At 49.8% G+C, this 21,277-nt stretch overlaps 1 protein-coding gene across 1 annotated transcript in view; it reads left to right on the top strand.

The window, feature by feature from the left end:
* Nucleotides 1-21,277, top strand: part of IGF2R (insulin like growth factor 2 receptor) — a 2,762,372-nt gene that overhangs the window by 2,569,476 nt on the left and 171,619 nt on the right. The window lies entirely within an intron of this gene.

Genomic DNA, 21,277 nt, shown 5'->3' with positions numbered 1-21,277 from the left:
TTCTAACTTTCCAGCAGCAACCTGGCCCTACGCATCAGACCCATTTATTTATAGAAAGTGAAAAACTACTACTAGAAATAAACATACTCATACGTCCCGTCCCCTTTCCTCCATCCTTGTGGGCGTCCCCCAACATGGGGATGGTAACGGAACCTTTGGCAGAGAAAAATGTTGCTTACCCTTTTAATTTATAGGCCCACCCTCGGGTGCCTCACCCTCGGGTGCCTCACCCTCGGGTGCTTCACCTCAGTCCCCTTTTAACACATCAGATGCTTAAATACCTGGATTCACTAGATTTATTAGCCCTTGTCATGAAAGCGGTGGAAGGTGGGTGGGACGTATGGCGGAAAGGGGGTGGAACTGGGACTGGTGGCGGGCCTTCCAAAATGTTCCTATGCCACCCCTATTCTGAATAAACTTGATTGGCTCCCTGTGGAAGGCAGAGTGAAGTTTAAGGCATTGTGCCTTATTCTTGTCCAGCATGGGGTCTGGCATGGATTCCCATGCTCATGAATATTCCCCGTCGTCAGGCAGGGAATCCTCAGTAAAAAAAAGAAAAGCAGTTTTGCTTTAGCCTGAAAACTGCATTTCTCAGCTATAACCAATCACGGTCATCTGGGCCATAGGTCCTCCGTCCAATCACAGTTATCGCCCTAAGCTCCCCCCATATTCAGATTTTTACCACATGTTTCAGTGTTGGTTGTCCTCGCATCTTGCTCTTTGAGTATTTTGCTTTTTTGAGTTTTTTCAGAAAAATTCCATCATCAACCGTCGGTCGACTACCGGCAGCAGGGTATCTGTTGTTGGCGAAGATCTACTTCCATCGCCAGCTCTTCTCTTCAAGTTTCAGAAAGCCTAGCCTTGAGCCTACTTCGCACCTCGACAATGTCTTAGGAGAGGAGGAGTCTCTTCAAGCGTTGTGCTAAATGTGGACTTGCGGAACGTCTACCTCGAGGATCTGCACACGTTCCCTGTCTCCATCTCTGTCTGCGGTGAGCCTACAATTTGGGGGGGGGGTGCTTCCGCAAGGAAGTCCCTGACCCTTTTGAAATACTGTTCCTCCTCCACGGACAAGACTGCGAAGGAGACGCCCAGGATCCCGTCAACTACTGCTTCATCATTCAAGACATCGTCTTTGTCGGTGACTGCGTTGTCTTCCAAGAAGACTACTTTGTGGACGGCTGCTCCGTCGACGACCACGGCCTCATCGAAGACCAACTTGTCGACGACCACGACACCTTGACGACTTCATCTGTATCAACCTCGATGGTCTCTTCAATGATCACCATTGTAACTTCAGCGAGGGGGACCCGGCTACGACCGTGGTTTCTACGATCACTATGACTGCGACTTCTAGGGTGGCTCTGCCTCTGTGGCCTCCAGATACCGCAACGATCCCGACCACGACTGCCATGGATGCACCTCCCATGGTGAAGGTGCCTATCGTCGAATCCTTCCAGAGGGATTTGGGAAGGTTGAGGGAGCTGCTGCTGCCCACTGACTTTCTTCCCAGGGCGGTTAAGATGTCCCCAGGAGTGCTGGTGGAGTCTCTGAGGAAATCCCCTCACCTTTATTCAAGCTCTGAGGATGAGTCCGGGCCCCCACTTTCGCACCCAGTGGGAGGCCGGCTAGCAAACTTTGTCAACCAGGGAAAGACCATCACCACCGACAAATGGGTTTTGGACGTCCTTCATCAAGGGCACACCTTGGAAGTCCAACAGAGGTGCCCAAGTATTCCTCCTGTGGCGCATTAAGAACTGCACATGGCTCAACTGCTGCAGGAGGTTCAAGTCATGTTAAGGAAAGGGGCAATGGTGCTAGTCCCTCAGTGCCTCTGGGGCCCCGTAGTGTACTCGGATACTTTCTTCATCTGAAATTCAGGAGGGTGGCGGCCAATCCCAGACTTGCGATGCCTCAACATGTTTTTGAAGTCCCAGAGGTTCAGGATGGTCACGTTGCAACACCTACTTGACCAGCTAGAGAAAGGAGATTTCCTGGCTACCCTGGATTTGGAGGACACCTACTTTAACATCGCCATTCATCCAAATCATCCTGCCTTTTGTGGTCCAGGGATGGCACTATATAAGGAACTCATGGTGGGAACGGTAAAGACAGACACAAGTGATCAAGTCCAAGGGTTGTTTATTGAGCAATGAATGCAGGGTGGAAAAACACCTAACCTAAATCTAAGATGGGAGCAAACGTCGACCATCAAATGAAAAATAAGGCAGACCTAGTGGCATTGTCTCAAATAAAAAGGCCTATACTAAAACAAAAACTTTTGCCAATTCCTTACAACTAATTACAAAAAGAGTGTGGGATAGGGTTTCAATAAAGAAAGATGTGTTCTCAAATAAGTCAGGATGTGATTTCCAGGGGCTCTCCCTTTCCCATGTTTTCAGCACAGGACAAGGTGGACCTTGGAGCACATGTTAAGAGGGTATTTGAGTATAGAAAGGAGTTGGAAAGGTTACAGAATGAGGATGAAGATGGAGATAGTATGTATGTGCAGAAACGGTTCCTTCCTTGTCGCAAATCGATATCTGAGGAAATGCGAATTTGCATGAAGGACACGATTAGATGGATCTCAGACTCGTCGATAACTCCAGTTGAAGTATATGACACGTATAGTCAGTATACGCCAGAAATGCAGAGGAAAGTGATACAGGTGATGGTAGAATACCTACAGGATGAGTGTGTAAAAAGAAAGATTAGTTGTCCCGCAGAGTTATTAAGTATTTATAAGAAAGCTTTTTCATTTGACACTTCTTCGGCTGCTTTAGTGCTCGATTTGGCTCTGTTGCTTAGTAAGCGTTCGGAGTTGCCTACTTCTCAGTTGCCTATGAGAGCGGTTCCTCTGACATTTGTCCCAAAAGTTGAGATCCCCGATAATGTTGTAGCAGGTACAGCTGATCAGGAAATACCTGCACATTATGTGTCTCAGTTTGTTCACGTCCCGTTCACAAGACAGGAAGTGAACACCATGAGGCAATCTATTCCCGACATTAGGAAAAATCCATCAGGGTTCTATAAAGAAAGTCTGTTTTGCAATCCTCAGTATTCACTTTAAGTGATATTGATCTGTTATTTCCCATACTCCTGCCTGTAGATTTGTGCAAACAGGTTAGGACTATATATGACGTACCAGGGCTAGGAGATACATGGGCTAACATAATTAGACTCAATGGAGAAAGGCCAGCTGGTGAAAGACCGCCTCAGGTGATACTAACTTTGCCTGACAGAATAGTTGCGAAATTGAAAACTATAATTCCTGAGAAGAGAATTATTTGGGACAAGCTTACCGCATGTGTCCAAGGGAAGTGATTTAGGCACAGAGTCTGGGAAAAGATTATTTGTAGACAAATTTGTGCATGGATGCTGCCTGACATCCAGTCGCAAATTATGTCTTCCGAGAGCTCTGGGCAAGCGAAGTCGCTATCAGAAGTACTGCACATGGCTCAGTACTATGAGAATCGTGTCAATAATGAAAACGAAAGAGTCGAAAAGAGAAAAGGTGATTTAAAGACAAATGTATTGTTACAGCAAATAGTTAGAGGCCCTAGAGGGGGGAAATTCATAGTTTAGAGGTCAGTATGTTCCACAAGGAAATGTGCCCTTTGGTCCTGCAAACATTAATCAGTGTGCCTATTGTAGGCAAGAGGGTCATTGGCATGCACAATGCCCGATCCTCCGACAGAGGTCAAATAGCACATTTGGGAATATGGGTAGACAACCCAGAGGTCGCCTGGCCGCAGGGGCCCCTAGTAGAGGTCAGTTTTCACAAGATTCACAGCAACCTTTTTCACAGGATGATCCGGCACCAAGTGTGGATACTAGAAACATATTTGATCATCCTTCTGCTGCTTACCTCTCTGAAGAACTTCCTTTTGATGACATTCTGTTTAGTTAGGATTGCCCGAAGCAGGGTTTGGAACCTACACCTATTCCCGTTAATCAGAAAGGTCCCTACGTTGAAATGATAGTGGGGAATAGGAAACATCTATTCTTGATAGATACAGGGGCACAGAAGTGTTCCATTGATCATTCTCGGGTTCCAAACATTCCACTGTCAGGGCAAACCAATGTTTCTGTAGGGTTTTCTGGCACACCAGTTGTCTGTCCGGTTTCTTCGCCGGTACATATTTCTTTGGGTCAGTTTACGGACCATTGTCCATTCCTTTTGACTTCGAATTGTGGAGAGAATTTGCTGGGGTTGAATCTGTTGAAGGAATTAAATGAGGTAATTCATTGTTCCTCTGATGGAGTGCGTTTGACGATTTCACCACAGCAACTTACTGTCTCTCAATTTTTTACTAGACCTTTGCCGCCGGAATTTAGTGATGTTCCGGAGTGTTTGTGGGCAGTTGACAACAATGATGTCGGTGTTTTGCAAATTGAGCCTGTTAAGATTGTTTTGAAATATGGAGTGAAGCTGCCACACATTCCGCAGTATAAGATTTCGGTTGATCTGGAGCAAGCTTTGAAATGCATCGTCTCTGATTTTGTGCATCGAGGGGTTATTGAGGAAACAGGAAGTTTGTGCAATAGTCCGATTTTGCCCGTGTACAAAAAAGGCGATAATGCAATTCCTTTCCGTTTCATAATTGATTTACATGCCATCAATAAGATCGTCGCTCCACAATTTCCAATTGTGCCTGATGTGACAACGGTATTAACTATGATTCCGGCTTCAGCTACTCACTTTAGTGTTGTGGATCTATAAAATGCTTTCTTTAGTATTCCTATACACAAGGACAGTAGATATTTGTTCGCGTTCACCTTAGGGGGACGCTCCTTCACATTTACCCGTTCACCGCAAGGTTACACGCAAAGTCCTAGCATCTACAGTAGGGCCCTGAAAGAGCAACTGGATACCCTTGAATTGCCCCCTACTTGTACACTGCTTCAATATGTTGATGACTTGCTTTTAGCTGCTGACTCAGAGAGCGCGTGTAAGGAGGGCACTGTGTTGTTGCTTATTCACTTGGCTAAACATGGACATAAAGCTTCGCTTAAAAAATGTCAATATTGTTGCCAGGAGGTCGCCTATTTAGGCTATCTCCTGTCAAAGGAGGGAAGAAGATTGACGCCTGAACGGATAAAACTCATTTCTAGCATGTCTGTCCCAAATACACCGAAAGAAGTTAGAGCCTTGATAGGAATGGCTTCTTACTGTAGGCAGTGGATCCCCAACTTTTCGTTAACGATTAAGCCGATGTTGGCTCTGACGAAGAAGGGCATTTCTTTGCCATTGCCGTGGAACATGGAGCACCAGTGTGCATTTCATTTGCTGAAGACTACATTGTGCTCTGCACCGGTTTTGTGCACACCAAATTATGAAAAGGTCTTTGTGTTGTTTGTGCATGAATGTGATGGATGTGCTTTGGCTGTATTAACGCAGGAACATGGAGGGAAGAATAGGCCGTGCGGTTACTTTTCTTCCACCCTCGATCCTGTAGCATACGTTTTGCCAAGATGTTTGCGAGCTGTCGGTGCTGCTGCTGCGTCTGTACAACAGTGAGGGAATGGTCTTAGGCCATGCTTTAACCCTGATCGTACCTCACTCTGTAGATGTTCTACTGAACAGAACTCAAACGCAACACCTCACTTCCGCACGGTTGACAAGATATGAATTGATCTTGTTTGCACCACACATCCAAATTAAGAAGTGTTGTGTTCTTAATCCGGCAGAACTCTTACCCTTTCCGCAAGGTATTGCTTGCAGTGACGAAGAGTCACATGACTGTCTTTACACTACCGAACAAGAGACAAAGGGTAGAATTGATCTAAAAGATACTCTTTTGAACAATCCACAAGGGGAGCTGTTTTGCGATGGATCCTGCTTCAAACTTCCAGATGGTACATCCACAGCTGCTTATGCAATCACTACATTGAGCACGGTCGTGGAAACCAAGAGGATCATGCATAACTCCGCGCAGGCCGCAGAGATTATAGCATTGACCCGAGCTTGCGAACTTTCTGAAGGGCTTACTGTGAATTTATACACTGACAGTCAGTATGCCTTTGGGGTGGTTCACAACTTTGGGAAACTTTGGTTAGGAAGAGGGTTCTTAACTTCACATGGTACAAAGGTCCAGCATGGCTCCCTGATAGTACGGCTACTCTCAGCGCTTGCACTCCCTACTCAGCTGGCTATTGTAAAATGCGCAGTGCATCAAAAGATTGTAGATGATATAGGAAAAGGGAATACTTTTGCTGATCAGATAGCTAAACAAACTGCCACTGATCTGCCTGTACTATGGATGAGGGTACCGATTCCGTGAGGGATATCCAAGCCGATGCCACATTAGAAGAGTCTGACAAATGGGCTAAGGGCTTGGGGAAACTTGATGATGATGGGTGTTGGATGGACAGAGTCGAAGGGAAGTGGCTACTTCCTGACGCGTATATTATGATGATGGTTGTTATGGCTCATGGTCCCACACATATATGTGCTCGCAAGGTTACAAAAATGTTGGAAAAAGTATGGGTAAAGGACAAAATCTGTAAGGTAGCTGAGCGCTTTGTTCAAAACTGCATGATCTGTTTACAGCATAATGTGGGAAAGGGAACGCCAACTCCTAGGGGAAGTTTTGGTCCACCTTCTGTCCCCTTCGAGGTTATACACTTTGATTTTATTGAAATGGAACGATGTAATAACTTGAAGTATGTATTAGTTGTCATTTGTGCTTTTAGCAAATGGGTTGAGGCTTTTCCTGTTAAAGACGCTACAGCCATGACTACTGCAAAAACTATGTTAAAAGAGTATTTCCCAAGGTTCGGGCTACCAAGGGTCATCTGGTCGGACAATGGTCCACATTTAATCACTGCTGTAATTCTGCAGATATGCGCGGGATTACAGATCGATAAACGGTTCCATTCGGCCAGACACGCTCAGAGTGCTGGACTAGTAGAAAGACACAACGGCATCATCAAAAACAAGCTCGCTAAGACATGTGCCGGCACCAAACTAAAATGGCCAGACGCCTTACCGATCGTGTTGTTGTCAATGCGTATAACCCCTCAAACTAAGACTGGGCTCTCTCCCTTTGAGGTGGTTATGAGGAGGCCTGCTAATATCTGGAATCTTCCGAAATGTCGTTCTCTGCGAAATGTAGAAAATGTACTTCTTTCAGATTACTGTAGCCAGTTGATTAAAAACTTGTATTTGATTCATCACCAGGTGCGAGAGGCTTTACCTGTATGATACGAGTGCCCTGGTCACAGCATACAGCCAGGTGACTGGGTCCTGACAAAAGTATTTGAGCGATCGTCTTGCCTTGCACCTCGGTAGTGGGGCCCCTTCCAAGTCCTGCTGGTCACGCAGACGGCGGTGCGGGTGGCAGGCCGGAAAAATTGGATCCATGCGACGCACACCAAGAAGATTCCACACCCAGTGCCATACGATACAGAAGAAACAGAACCCCTCATCAGTACTGCAACCAACGATCCCGAAGCAGTAAACCGCATCGAGAGTGTGTCGGAGACTCTCCCTGAGCCCGTGGGGCCTGGGGAAACAGCCATTTTGCCTCCACACTCTCCAACAGTTTTGTTTCCGGAAGCTGCTGTTCCGGATCATGCATCCTCTCTTCTTCTTGATACGTCGCTTCCAACGGGAAGTGACGTCACGTTGTTCTCAGATCACTCAGTACCAGGAAGCACGAGGTACGAACTGCGACCAATTAAATAGACCTACTGCACGGTTCGGCTGTGCAATCGAGGAAAATCAGCAAGGGCTTGCCTTTTTGGCCCGATCTATTGTCTGTACGGGGATTCTGTTGGCTAGGGTTTGTGGAAGGACTAAGAAGACGCTCAGCCTGGAGGTCGCCAGCTAAAAACATTGGTGTGTTTGTTTGAAGATTACAATGCCTGCTACCGCTCGTACAGGACTGATAAGTGAACGTGTGACCAGTTGAGAAAAGGACATCTGTAACATGGGCCCCGAAAACGTACTGCTGTTTTTTGATAATGTTAATTGGTTTTATAATAGTCATTGTTTTAGGCTTCTGGTATCTAGAAGAAGTACATCCGCTCGAGAATTTGTTACTGACTGAAAATGTACCTACTGCCATTTTGGGGACAAATAATTAACTCTGAGGATATCAGGAGACTTGCGAGAGTACTGGAGAGAACTATCAACTGGACCACTGACATACTCTATGATATGACTTTAGAACAGAAAGCAATAAGGTTAGTAGCACTTCAGAACTGGATGGCATTAGATGTCATCCTGGCTGAACGTGGAGGGGTATGTAAATTAGTGGGGTCTGCTTGCTGCGTTTTCGCACCAGATTCCTCCCCAACTATCTTCAAGGCAAAACAGAATCTGCATGTCCTAAGTTCAGAAGTGCATGTTCCCGAGGGAAACTGGGATTTTAGCGCTTGGTTCTGGGACTTCTTGCGATCTTGGGGTTGGAAGGGACTTTCGGTCTTGCTGATAATTTTGGGAATTCTGTTGTTCCTTTGTTGCTGTATACAGTGTCTTCCTGGTATATGTTCGATGCTGGGGGATATTGCGCACAGGCGATGGGTACGTTAGGACGTAAGGTATACGCCCCAGACAAGAACTCCAATGAATATGTTCTGAAAGAAATTCTGGTAACCGATCTAATGACGATTGATATCTCCGATGGTGATTCAGGGTGTGTGGACATTGAGATGTGAAATTATTTGTAAAGTGATTAGAAGTAGTTTAGCGCTTGGCATAGGCCAAAAGGAGGGTTTGTCGAACGGGAAATCATATTATACCCGCTAGATCGTGTGTATATATATATTGGCCTAGGCCAAGTCGCTCTGCCAGGAAATCCGCGTTGCAAGGTCCTGACCTTAGATCTGTGCTAGCCGCCATTTTAGGTTCATCCGCCATTTTAGATTCTCCCTCTAAAGTCACCCTGTGTTCTAAAATGGTGGACAGTGTCGTTTTGAATGTAACATGGCCGTCTTGACCTCTGTGTACAAGTTAATGTGTAAACTGCCTGCAGGCCAAATGTTAGGGTCATGTGCTGAGACCTTGTCCTTCGTTGACCTGTATATAGAGGATTACCTGTGCCAACGAGACTAATCCATGAACATATATTGTGCACAATACTGTTTGAGCATCTTATGTGAACACTTGTTTTACTATATTGTATAAAGTTATGTGCAAAGACTCAACGTGAAATCCGAAGACACACTGTTGCTATTGTAACTTGTTGGAGAATGTATTAAGGATAACCCCTAAATGTATAGCTTCATAAATTAGAAGCAAACTCGGCACGAACCCTAGATCCAAGTTTCATTAACTCTCAAGTGGGTTGGACATCAAGTTTTGGAGTGTATAAAAGGTGCGACTATTCTGATGTACAGCCCACCCACTTCCCACACTGAACAGGCTGGTATTCGCTGTGGTGAACTAAGGGCCTGATAGCTATCTGATACTTTGTTTCTTTGAAAACTGTTCAGTTACTTTGAATAAAGATCTGTGTATCTTTATAACCTGCGTTTGGTGGATTTCCTTTTGAAGGTATTCAGCCTCGATATATCTTCTTTTGCTTTCACACCACCTCTCTATATGAAAGGCATTTACTGCAGATGTCCCTGCAGAGCAGACCCCTTTCAGAGGGGGGGGGTGTTTGGATTGGGGGGACAGGAAGTCTGCTCCCAGCACAAACATGAAGGGAACCCTGAACTTTAATCAAGTGTCACAGAGAGCTCAGTTAGTCATAGAGACACTTTGATCTACAACAGACAGGGGTGGGACTTGGGTATATGTTGTCACACCCTTGTCTGACCTGTTGCAGAGCCGTCTGGTCCTGGCCTCATGCATAAAAGAAGATTGTTGTTGAGGACCCAGTTTTGGTTCATTAAGTGGGCCTAGCCTGCACCAATCACTGGGGCCCATTTGGCTGAACCCCTCACTTAGCAGATCATCCGACGACTTTGAAAGGAGTAAGGAGGACACATTTGGACCCGGACGTAAGGTACAGTCTACCTTACATCTTCGGCCATTGAAGGAATGCCAGATGTTCCATGCGGAAAGCAAGATCCCTCCCCTAAACATCTCCCAGGGAACAAAGGGAGGTACCAGAATCAGAGGACCCATCTAGCAGCTCCAGAACCAGTACCCAGCCAGCACACAGCATGTCCTGCTAGGTTCTGCCAGCAAACTTCCTAAGAGGTGAGAAGTGCCAGAGTGTCTCAGGATAAAGGACTAGGGCATTGCCTGCAATCACTCTCCTTAGCTTTGTGTCTTCTGCCTTGAAAGGACGCAAGGCCTGCGAAGAAGCTAGGAGGAGTGCCACACAACCATCATCCAGTGTCCATCTATTAAGGACATTTTTAAGACAGTCGAGTCCTCCAACCACATCGGGCTGCACCACTGACGGTTGTCATGCTGCAATCACAAGAGTTGTCCAGCATTCCAGATCCACCAACCAGCACAGAGACAGCTATTCTTGGCCCTGAGCCGCTGCGCCAGACATCCTGCAGACGTCCATCCAACCTCGCTTGCTGAACTACCTGCCGCCTGGTACCCGTAGCTGTCTCCCATCACTAACTCTGTCTGAAGAGCTGCGAAGCGCCCTGGAACCGCCTCAATGCTGTTGAACACCAAGAACTTCTTCAGCACCAGGTATATTGTGTTTCTGCCCCCCTGGTCCTTCTCTGAAGGCCCCTAGCGACAGTTACAACCCTTTGCCCCCTTGGTGCTGAAACCAAATAATCTTGAACAGTAAGACTAATTACTTTACTATCTACCCTCCTGTCAGTATCCAGCATGCATCCCTTTCCTTAGTGAAACTGTCAGTTCTCTGTGTTCCTTTACAGGGTGGGTTATATTTTGTAGTGTGCTAGAACTGTCTGTTGTAGTAATAGTAAAGTAGATATTTTTATACAACCTTCACTGGACAGTCCCTTTTTTCATTGGCTAATAATTGTATTTTCGCTGTGTTGCAACTAACTAACGATCTATGACCTTGCAGAGATAAGCCTGCCGTTCCGTCCATGTTAGCAAAATTGGACAAGGAGCTCTCATAATTCACTTGTATTCCAATCTGTTCATATCCCGTCTGGTGTAGTAGAGGTGTGGGGTTGATTGATGGTTTAGAAGCCGATATTCATCCCTGGACCACTGGTGCCCCGGAAGTTGATTTGTCACAGCCAAGCACAACAATACTAATTTCACTGGGTTTGCTGTCGCTGTGGGACCCAACTCGGGGGGGAAACATGGTCGCTGTGATCGACTACTTCCACAGCAAGCCTTCCTGTGACGGGTGCTGCATCTAAGAGAAAGTCCTTGACTCCTTAAAAACTTCACTTACCAGTGGACAAGACACCAAAGGAAAGATCTAAGGCTGCCCTCTTCGGCTACGTCATCGTCCAGGTCAACGCCATCGACTGCTCAGCTTTCCATCCTGCTACCACCCTGTCGACAGCCACTTCATCAAAGGGGGGGCAGTGTGTCCCTACCACCACAGCTGTGGCAGCACCTATTAAGGGATATGGAATGGGGGACAACTCCCCTTAACAACCGCCCCAGAAGTCTCAAGAGAAGGAAAAGGGTAGAATCCCTCCTACTGACACTAAGAAGGGAGCAGGATTCAAGCTGTTCTAGAGAAGCCAGTGCAGATCTATGCAAACTCCGACAAGGGTAGCAATAATCTGCCTAAGGACTATTATTTGCACCACGAATGGGGTCATGGACGAGAGTCTGGAGGTGGGTCCACACGGGGTGAGCCCTGTCCTCCCCCTCGCCAGAGGTGATGCATTCGTCCGGATCCGATGCTGCTCACTCCTTTCATACCTCAACCAAGGGACATGTAATTGGACATTCTGACGACACTGCAAACGCTAGTGTTGGAAATCCAGCAGAGGCTGGCCCCCACGTCAGGTCCTGCCACACCTCAGAGCCACCCAAAACCTCTAGCCGGCAGCCCACCCTGGCGCAAGCATAAGCCAGCGGGCCTGAGGCATCAACTGACACCTCAGCTTCAGGATTTGGGAACTGGCACCACAGACGGACACAGATGCAGCTACTACAGCAACGGACGAAGCTGATATTTTCGTACCAGCTGATGTGGAACCTTTGGGCATGGATGAGCCTCACAGGGCCTCTCCACTGGATGAGGTCGGCTCCTTTCACGCCATGTCGTCTAGGGCCTCTGACCTCTCATCTGGTGCCTGAGGAGACTAAAAAGGAAGGATTCCTTTACCATTGAGGTGAGTTCAGACGGAAGACCACCATGTCTGTTCCTTTGCTAGAAGATATCTGGGAAGAGGGCCTGGCCCTAATGAAGACTCCAAGCACTGCTCCTCCCAAGTGGGATAGACTCAAAGAAGTACAGGGTCCTGGACTCCGCCCCCAAATGCTTAAGATCCCAACCTCATCACCGGACCAAGAAGGGAAGAAGCTGGACACCATGAGAAAGAGCATCATCAATACTGCTACCTCCACCATTAAGGCCGCTAATGCCCTGGCCATTCTGTCCCGCTATGATCGAGAGCTGTGGTATAAATTGCGCTCTATTCTGGACTTCTTACCGGAGGACAAGAAAGTTGAGGCCGTGGCCCTGTTCCAGGATGGGGCGGTGGCCTTGACCACGCCATTGCAGTGGCAGTGGACATCGCAGACACAGGCTTCCTCCAAATGGGCAACAGAGTGTCTCTTTGTCGACAAGGATGGATGAATGTCACCAACTTCAGACCAGATGTTCAGTCCAAAGTGGTGGATATGCCATTTGATGGAGAAAACCTCTTTGGCGTGGCCATCGACAAGTCTCGACAAACTATCAAGACAGACACAGAAAGCACATTCGCTATGGACCCTACAGCAATGTCGTTTGTTGCCCTTTCGTTCATCGAGAGTAAAGTCTGTCAGATACTACCCCTTATCCACAACCGTCGCGCTCAACCACTGAAGAGACGTACCGAGGTTGCTCACAGGCGTACGGCAACTGAGAACCGTGTCGCTGCTGTCCGCAGTCCATTCCCCCGGTGCCGAAAGAGGCTTGAACCGACATGGACTAGGGCCCCCCCCCCCATCTGTGCACCCATATCGGAGGGTGGCTGGCAAGGTTTATCAGCGTGTTGAAGACCATCACCACAGAAAGATGGGTGCTGGAGGTTCTCAAGCAGGGGCACACCTTCGAGTTCCATTGCAGGTGTCCTCGTTATTCCTACTGTGGCGCAACAAGAACAATACGTGACGCAGCTGCGGCAGGAGGTCCACGCTGTGTTAAAGAAGGGGGCAATAGAGCCCATCCCCCAGCGCCTTCAGGGCTCTGGAGTGTACTCCAGAAACGTTCTGGTCCGAAAGAAGTCAGGAGGATGGAGGCCTATCCTGGACCTGAGGCACCTCAACAAGTACTTGAAGTTCCAGAAGTTCTGGATGGTCATGTTGCAGCACATGCTCGGCTAAATGGAGGAAGGTGACTTCCTAGCGTCACTGGATCTGGAAGACGCCTGCTTTACTGTCCCCACCACCCGAATCACAAGCAGTTCCAGCAGTTTGTGGTCCAGGGACGACACTATCAGCTTAAGGCGCTTCCCTTTGGCCTGAAATGGTCCCCAAGAGTATTTACTAAGTGCTTGACTCAGATGGCATTGCATCTTCATCTCAAGAACATCCACGTCTGCCCGTACCTGGATGATTGGTCCCGCATCAGGCACTGGCGAGCCAACACACGGTGAACTGTGCGTCTGCTGACTTATCTGGTATTTTCCATAAAATATCCAAACTCCTGGTTGAAGCTATCTCAGAATGCTCTATTTCTGGGTGCCCGACTCAAAGCGGTTGCTTGCCTGGCATTCCCATTGGAAGAGAGGGTGTTGGCCATCCTGGGGAAGGTGCATTGCCTGTCGCCGCGGTCATCTACAGTACGAGCCGTCAAGTAGCTGTTGGGCATGATGTCGTTCTGCATCAACCTTGTCCCTCTTTGCAGCTTGCATATACGGTCTCTCCAGGAGTTCCTGGACGCAAGGTCGCTGCAAGTCTCGGGCTCTTGGTTGGAGAAGATCGTCCTCAACAAGGAGTTTTGGTGGTCGATCCATTGGTGGGGCGTGCACCCTGATTTTGATTGTGGCATAATTGTTTGCGTCAGATTTGACCGTAGTGAATTCATACCAATCCTTCCCCATCTCCCTCCCCCAATACATCCCCACCTCCCTCCCCCACTTACCTTTCACCGTCTGCCTTCCCTCTGACCCTGCAGCGTTATTTCCGTCCCTGCCACGCGGGTCAGAGCTGACACAGCAGGGTCCCGTACTCGCAACCACTGTTCCCATTATAGCGAGCAAGGGGAGCGGGGGTCACCCTGCACAACCCCTGTTCCCCTAAATTCGCTCAAATGGGCCATCCGGTCAAAAATATCTGGTCCAATTGGCCAATACCTGCACCCTCGCCTCACACAAGGAGCCGGGTCACTGCAGACGCCTCCCTGGAAGATTGAGGGGCCCACAGCGGACCCTTCAAATCAACATCCTGGTACTTCGGGCAATATTTTGAGCCCTCAGGTTGTTCCTGCCGTCACTGAAGGGGAAGGTGGTGAGGATATTCAAGGACAACACCACCACCATGTTCAACATCAGGTAGCAGGACTGGACACGCTCTCCGGCTCTCTCTTGGGAGGCTCAGGCCCTGAGGTCGCTGGGCCAGTCTCCAGAACATGTCCCTCGTCCCTTTTCATCTGGCGGGCACCAAGAACACCATAGCAGACTCTCTCAGCAGGGAGCTGCGTTCTTGCCACGAATGGGAGCTTCGCCATGATCAAGTGGTTCTTCTGTTTCGCAAGTTGGGTCAACCCCAGATCGACCTCTTTGCAGCAGCCTCTTTGCTTTCCTGCAACCGAGGAGCATGGCGGATGCATTCCTGCCTTCCCTCCTTTCCTGCTCCTGCTACGACTGATCAACACACTTAGACAGTGTCACTGAAGAATGATACCAAATGCTCCGTTAAGGCAGATCTGGTGTCTGAACCTGCTACGTTTGTCGGCAGCCGCGTCCATCAGGCTACCTCTACTTCCCGATCTTCTCAACAGGGAAGGCAAGGCGATTCTGCACCACGATCTTGCCTCGCTGAACCTCGGGGCCAGGCTCCTGCAGCCGTAGAATTTGGACATTATTCCCTGCCTTTGGAATGTAAGGACATCCTGGGCAGGGCCAGAACTTCTTCGACGTTGACGTGTTACAGCCATAAGTGGAAGAGATTCTCTGTATGGTGCCGGACTCAGACAATTACTCCTGCGTGTTACAGCCCCGCAACTCCTGCCATACCGTCTTTCTGTGGCCAAGGCTGGACTGGCTCACGCCTCTATCAAAGGGCACCTGGCTGCCAGATCCCCCTACACCGGGACGCCGGGTAGGCCTTCCCTGTGGTCGCACAGACTCGTCAACGAGTTCATGAAAGGCCTCTTCAGGACTCTTCCGCCTGTGAAGGCTCCTGCCCCAGCTTGGGAACTCAGTGGTCTTGACGAAGCTCATGGGGGCACCCTTTGAACCGATGCATCAGGCCCTGCTAAAGTTTCTCTCATCAACGACTACATTACTTGTGGCGATCCCCTCGGCCAGACGGGTCAGGGAGATCCAGGCCCTGTCTTGCAGACAGCCGTACTTGTCCTTTCCACGCCACTAGACGTCGACTGTGCCCTGAAGTTCTACGTGGCACGCACAAAGGGTTTTCAGAAGACTTCTCAGTTGTTTGTCAATTTTGGACCTGTGTATCATGGGAAGGCTTTGTCGAGGGCTTCCACCTCCAGGTGGCTCTACGGCTGCATCATGCACTGTCATCAGCTGGCTAACAGACTTCTTCTATGCCGGCCGAAAGCCCATTCCACCAGAGCCATCGCAGCGACAACAACGTTTCTCTCTGGTATGCCCTTGCTCATGATCTACAGGGCTTCTACGTGGAGGGTCCACGCACACCTTCACAAGATTCTACTGCGTCAACAGGGATTCCAGCGGGAGTCCCAGGTCGGCCATGCGGTGCTACGCAACCTGTTCACCTGAGGTGAGCCTGTTTGAGTGGTGAGTGTTTTACTTCTGTTGAGCCTTGTCACCTCCCGTGGTTATGTGTAATCTTTTTATTCTCCAGCATTGGATCTTTCATGGATTCACATGCTGTGAATATTTCCCCGTTGTCAGGCTGGGAAAACTCAGTAACTTTAAGTTAGCGTTTTCCTATGGAAAACTTTGACACTTTAGTGTCCTATCAATGTCCTTTTTGGGTGCTTTAGGCCCCACCAATAGGACTTCTGGTATAGATAGCCCCGCCCCCACAGCTTCCCTTCAGATTTCAACCATCTCCAAACTGTTGCGATCACCTCGTGTTTGTTCGTGTTTTTGCACGTGCGTTTGGTTTGTGGGCTACAATGTCATCGGTAGCCCAGAAGAAGTCTCTTTTTCGGCCTTGTGCTACCTGCGGCATGAAGGTGTACGAAGGGGATGGTCATATGGACTGTCTTTACTGTCTCTACCCCCATCACTCGGCGGATGCCTGTTAGATATGTCAGGGTTTTTCGCAGAAGACCTTGAAAGACCGTAATCAACAGCTCATATGTTGGCTTAATGAGGGCACATACCCGGCTTCTGAGGTGGGTTCGGCCCGGGGGAGCCAGTAGTCAGGAAGAGCAGAGAAGTCTGCGTAGCATCGCTGAATGGCGTCAGTGGACCCCCTGCTAAGTAGCATCGAGCAGCGTTGCCTGCCTCGGAGGTGGGGAGAGGCAGCAAGTCTTCGTCTAGCCCGCATCATTCGAAGGGCGTGACTGGCTCTTCGTTGTCCAAGCATGGTCAGCCGGACAAGTCCAATGGGTCTGGTGGTAGGCCCGATAAGTCTCTACGGTGTCAGAGAAAGACATGGCGAAGCCAGCGGAGTCTTCGTCGAAGCACTCGTCGTCCAGGGACCATCACAAGTCTTCGTCCAGCCGGGAGTCTTCAAAGCACCGTTCCGGTTCTTCCCAAAAAATCCGGGTCTCTGGGGAAATCAAAGCCAGGGGACGTGGTTTCGACAACAAGCTCGTCGATGGTAGTGCTGCAATCTACGTTCCCGTCGTTGATGATGGTGTCATCAGCGCCGTCCACAACTCTGACGGACAGTGGTCCTCTGTTGATGTCATCCGAGATGTAATCGGAAGGGTTGTTGACAGGTGGGGTGTGGCTGTCCGCCGCCTTTGAGTCCATCCTTCCTGAGAACATTTTGCTGCAAGATCCAACTAAGTTTTCAGTTTCTTCAGGAATGGAGGAGGAACAGGAGCCGGTGTTTGACCCGTCGGCTCTGGGTCTGCAGAGTGTGAGGCCTTTGACGTTGAGTGGGGTGGGGGCTGGGCCGCCCCTTTACGCGTTGGTTAACCAGCAATCTCTGCTGTTGTTGCAAGTGCTGTCTACGCTTCAGTCTTTGTTGGGGCAACTGGATGCGAGGTTGCCACCTTCTCCGAGTCCGGCGGTGCCGGTGGTCGAGGGGTTGCCTGGTGAAGCGCCTAGAAAGTCTTCACTGGCCATTTGCCATTGCTGTTGCCGGTGGGTTGTCACGGTTCTCATCCTGAAGAAGGCGAGCTACCTGAATCAGACCCTGAGTGTGTTCCACGGGACACCCGATCTACTGTGTCGTTGTTGCCGATGAGGGATGGCGCTTGGGACACGGACCCGGAGGTGGAGCAGCCCCGTAGTCCGGCACAGCCATCGTCTCCGGATGATATGGGGGCGTTCCACACCATGATGTCAAAAGCGTGTCTGGAGTTTGGGCTGGTGCCTGAAGTGGAACGTTAGGACTGCTTCCTCTTTGACCATATGGGCAAGCAGTGGAAGGCGGTCTTCTCGGTGCCGATTCTCGACCACGTGTGGCAGGAGGGCCTGCGCACGCTGCGCCACCCATTTTCAGAGACGGCGGTGAAAGGTTGCCTTGAAAATAAATTCAAGGCTCCTGAGTCTACCCCTAGATGCCTGGTGTCGCAGCCCACGCCTGAGTCAATGGTGTCGGCGGCTGCCAGTCGTAAGGCCAGGAGCCAACATAAATGTATTACGCCTCCGGACAGTGAGGCCAAGAAGCAGGACGCCTTTGGAAAGAAGGTCTTGATGGTAGGGTCTACGACTGTGAAGGCTGCAAATTCATTGGAGATTATGACCAGATATGATTGTGAAATGTGGCATTGGCTGGCCCTGATTCTTGAACATTTGCCGGAGCAACACCGAAAGGAAGCAATTCTATTGGTTCGAGAGGGGAGGAGGCCTCCAACCACAGCATCAGTATTGCTGTGGACCTGGCGGAGTAAGGTTTTAAACAAATTAATAATGGCGTGGTGCTCTGTCGGCAGGCCTGGTTGAAGTGCACAGACTTTCGCCCGGAGGTCCAATATAAGGTAATCGACATGCCTTGTGAGGGCGAACACTTGTTCGGCGAGAAGATTGATGAGGCCCTGAAAGGGATGAAAGAGGATACGGAAACCGCTAAATCCTTGGGTTCCTTGCAAAGTGGTTGCTATTTTCGCTCCTTTCGAGCTTTTCGTGGAGCCACTGGGAATGCCCGGTTTGCTTCCACCAGAGATGCTCCAGCTACTCGTCTCAAGGTTATCAGCGATCAGTCCAGTCGACTCAGAAGGGCCGGAAATTCCAAGCTCAGCGAAAGAAAGATTTGCAGTCCTCGGCAGCTAAGGGGTGGCTAACAAAAGCTCAACAATGACTGCCATATGGACAATCTGCTGCAGGGCAGGGTCGCCATCCATGTCGACGAGTGGTGAAAGATAACATCGGATCGCTGGGTGCTAGACACGGTGCGTCTTGGCAACTCGCTGGAGTTCCGGCATCATCCGGTCCCTATTCCGCCGGTACATGTGCTGCAGCCGCATCTTCCAATCCTGCAGCAGGCGGTGGTTCTCATGCTAGAAAAAGGGCCGATAGAACCAGTTCCGGTTGCGGAACGGGGCCGGGGGGTTTACTCCCGGTACTTCGTCGTGAAAAAGCCCAACGGCAAGTGGGGGCCTATTCTAGATCTTCGGGCGTTGGACAAGAGTCTGCAACGCCTGAAGTTCAAGATGCTCACCCTTCAAGATGTCATCAGTTTGGTGCAGCCGGGTGAGTTCCTGGCGTCATTGGATCTGCAGGATGACTCTCTTCACATCCCTATCAGGCAGAAGCACCGCAAATTCCTGCGTTTTGTGGTCTGAGAGGAACACTATCCGTTTCGGGTCCTCCCATTTGGTCTGACGTTGTCCCACAGGACGTTCACGAAGTCGGTGGCAGCCTTCCTCCGGAGGGAGGGTCATCATGTGTACCCCTACCTGGACGATTGGTTGGTGAGAGTTTAGTCGCAGGAAAGGGCATTAGTCGCAGGAAAGGGCACAAGAGTCTTTCATGGCGACCATGCAGCTTTTGCAACGGCTGGGATTCGCCGTCAACTTCGAAAAATCATATTTGACGCGGTCCAGAGAGTTGGTGTTTCTCGGGGCACAGTTTCTTATCCGGAAAAATCTGGTAAAACCTTCCAGCGAGCGAGTGGAAAAGTTGCGGGCCAAGGCCACCGAGTGGAAGGGGGCACATTGGTCTCAGTCCAAGGTTACATGTCGCTGTTGGGGGCCACTGCGTCGTGCATCCCTCTTCTTCCCAATTGCTTCCTGTTATAGAGCCGGTGCAAGAGTTCCTTGCAGACAGATGGTCACTAAGTCCAGGATTGTGGTCAGGCAAGTTGGTGGTCGACGAAGGCTTGGTGGACGCCCTTTGCTGGTGGACATGCACGACAAATCTTGTAAGGGACATGCCCTTGCTGGAGCCCGAGTTCCTGTTTACGATTGCAGCAGACGCTTCCCAGGTAGGGCTAGGGCGGCACACCTCGACAACTTACAGGTCCGGGGCATATGGTCTCGGGTGGAGACTGTTGCATATCAATGTGTTCGAGTTGAGGGCGGTAAACTGGGCCCTGAAGTCGTTTGTTCTGCGGTTCAGTGGTGAGGGTGTTCACTGTCGAAGGAGGCGCAGGCCATTCGGCATTGGTCTCTAGCTCAAGGGATCAGCTTTGTCGAGCTCTGAATGTTCAAGCGGACACGCTCAGCAGGGACGCCAGTCAGCTGCATGAGAGGAGGCTGAAGGAGCAGCAGGTGACAAGACTCTTCTGGGGATGGGGGCATCCTCCGTTGGATCGGTTTACTATGAGGAAAAGGAAGCAGTGTCTGGAGTTTGCCAGCAGAGGAACTCATCCCAAGTCATTGGGGATGCGTATTCGTTCCCGTGGACGGGCCTCTTCGCTTATGCGCTTCCCCCGTTCCCGTGCATTCGGAGGACCATCCAGTGGATTCGGAAGTAGCAGTGCCGGGTGATTCTGGTGGCCCCGTTCTGGCCCAGGCAGACGTGGTTTTCAGATCTCCTTCATCTGGCGGTGGAAGAGCTGGTTCGGTAGGGAGCGGATCCGTATCTCCTGTCTCAGGACGATGGCAGAGTGTGGCATCACGATCTGGCATCTCTCAGCCTGGCGGCGTGGCTCCTGACAACTTCATGTTCGGTCATCTAGGAATACCCAGAGAGTGTCGACGGATCTTGGAGGCAGCAGGGCGCCTTCCACGAATGTCTCGTATGGTCATAAATGGACGAGATTCTGTGAATGGTGTAAGGGTCATCCAGAGGTTGAGCCTTTGGACGTTTCCCCAGCTCAGGTTCCCCCGTACTAGTTACACCTGGCGGAAGGGGGCCTGGCGTTGTCCTCCATTAAGGTGCATTTGGCAGTGATTTCTAGGTTCACGAGAATGCGCCACATGGATCCTCGGTTTTGTGATCGCTTGGTGAAACATTTTCTGAAGGGGTTGTTTCGGACATTTCCTCCGGTGAAGAAGTTTGCACCGGTGTGGAGCCTTAATGTCCTTTCGGCTTTGACGAAACCTCCTTTTGAAACCATGTTGACGGCTCCCTTGAAGTGCCTCTTATGGAAGATGGCTTTTCTAGTGGCGGTTACCTGGGCCAGGCAGGTGTCAGAATTACAAGCACGGGTATTGACCCGCCTTACTCAAGGTTTATGAAGGACAAGGTTCTCCTGGCCACTAACCCACACTTTATCCCAAAAGTGCCGTCAGCATTTCACAAACTTGCCTCTATTGCATTACCCTTGTTCTTTGCTAATGCATCCACGCCAGCGGAAAGTACCCTACATTCTCTGGACGTTAAGAGGGCCCTAAAGTTACAGGACTTCAGGAAGTCACAGCAGCTGTTTGTGGCGTTTGGACCATCCAAGAAGGGGCAGGCCATCTCCGAGCAAGGACTCTCCAGCTGGGTTTCCGCTACAATATCATTTTGTCGCACAAAAGCTGGCAAGCCTTTGAGGGGTGCTCCG

The sequence above is a fragment of the Ambystoma mexicanum genome, chromosome 4p (assembly GCF_040938575.1).
Source record: "Ambystoma mexicanum isolate Mex_15411 chromosome 4p, UKY_AmexF1_1, whole genome shotgun sequence".
NCBI lineage: Eukaryota > Metazoa > Chordata > Amphibia > Caudata > Ambystomatidae > Ambystoma > Ambystoma mexicanum.
Note: the sequence above shows the minus strand (reverse complement) of the source record. Positions and strands in the feature narration are given on the sequence as shown.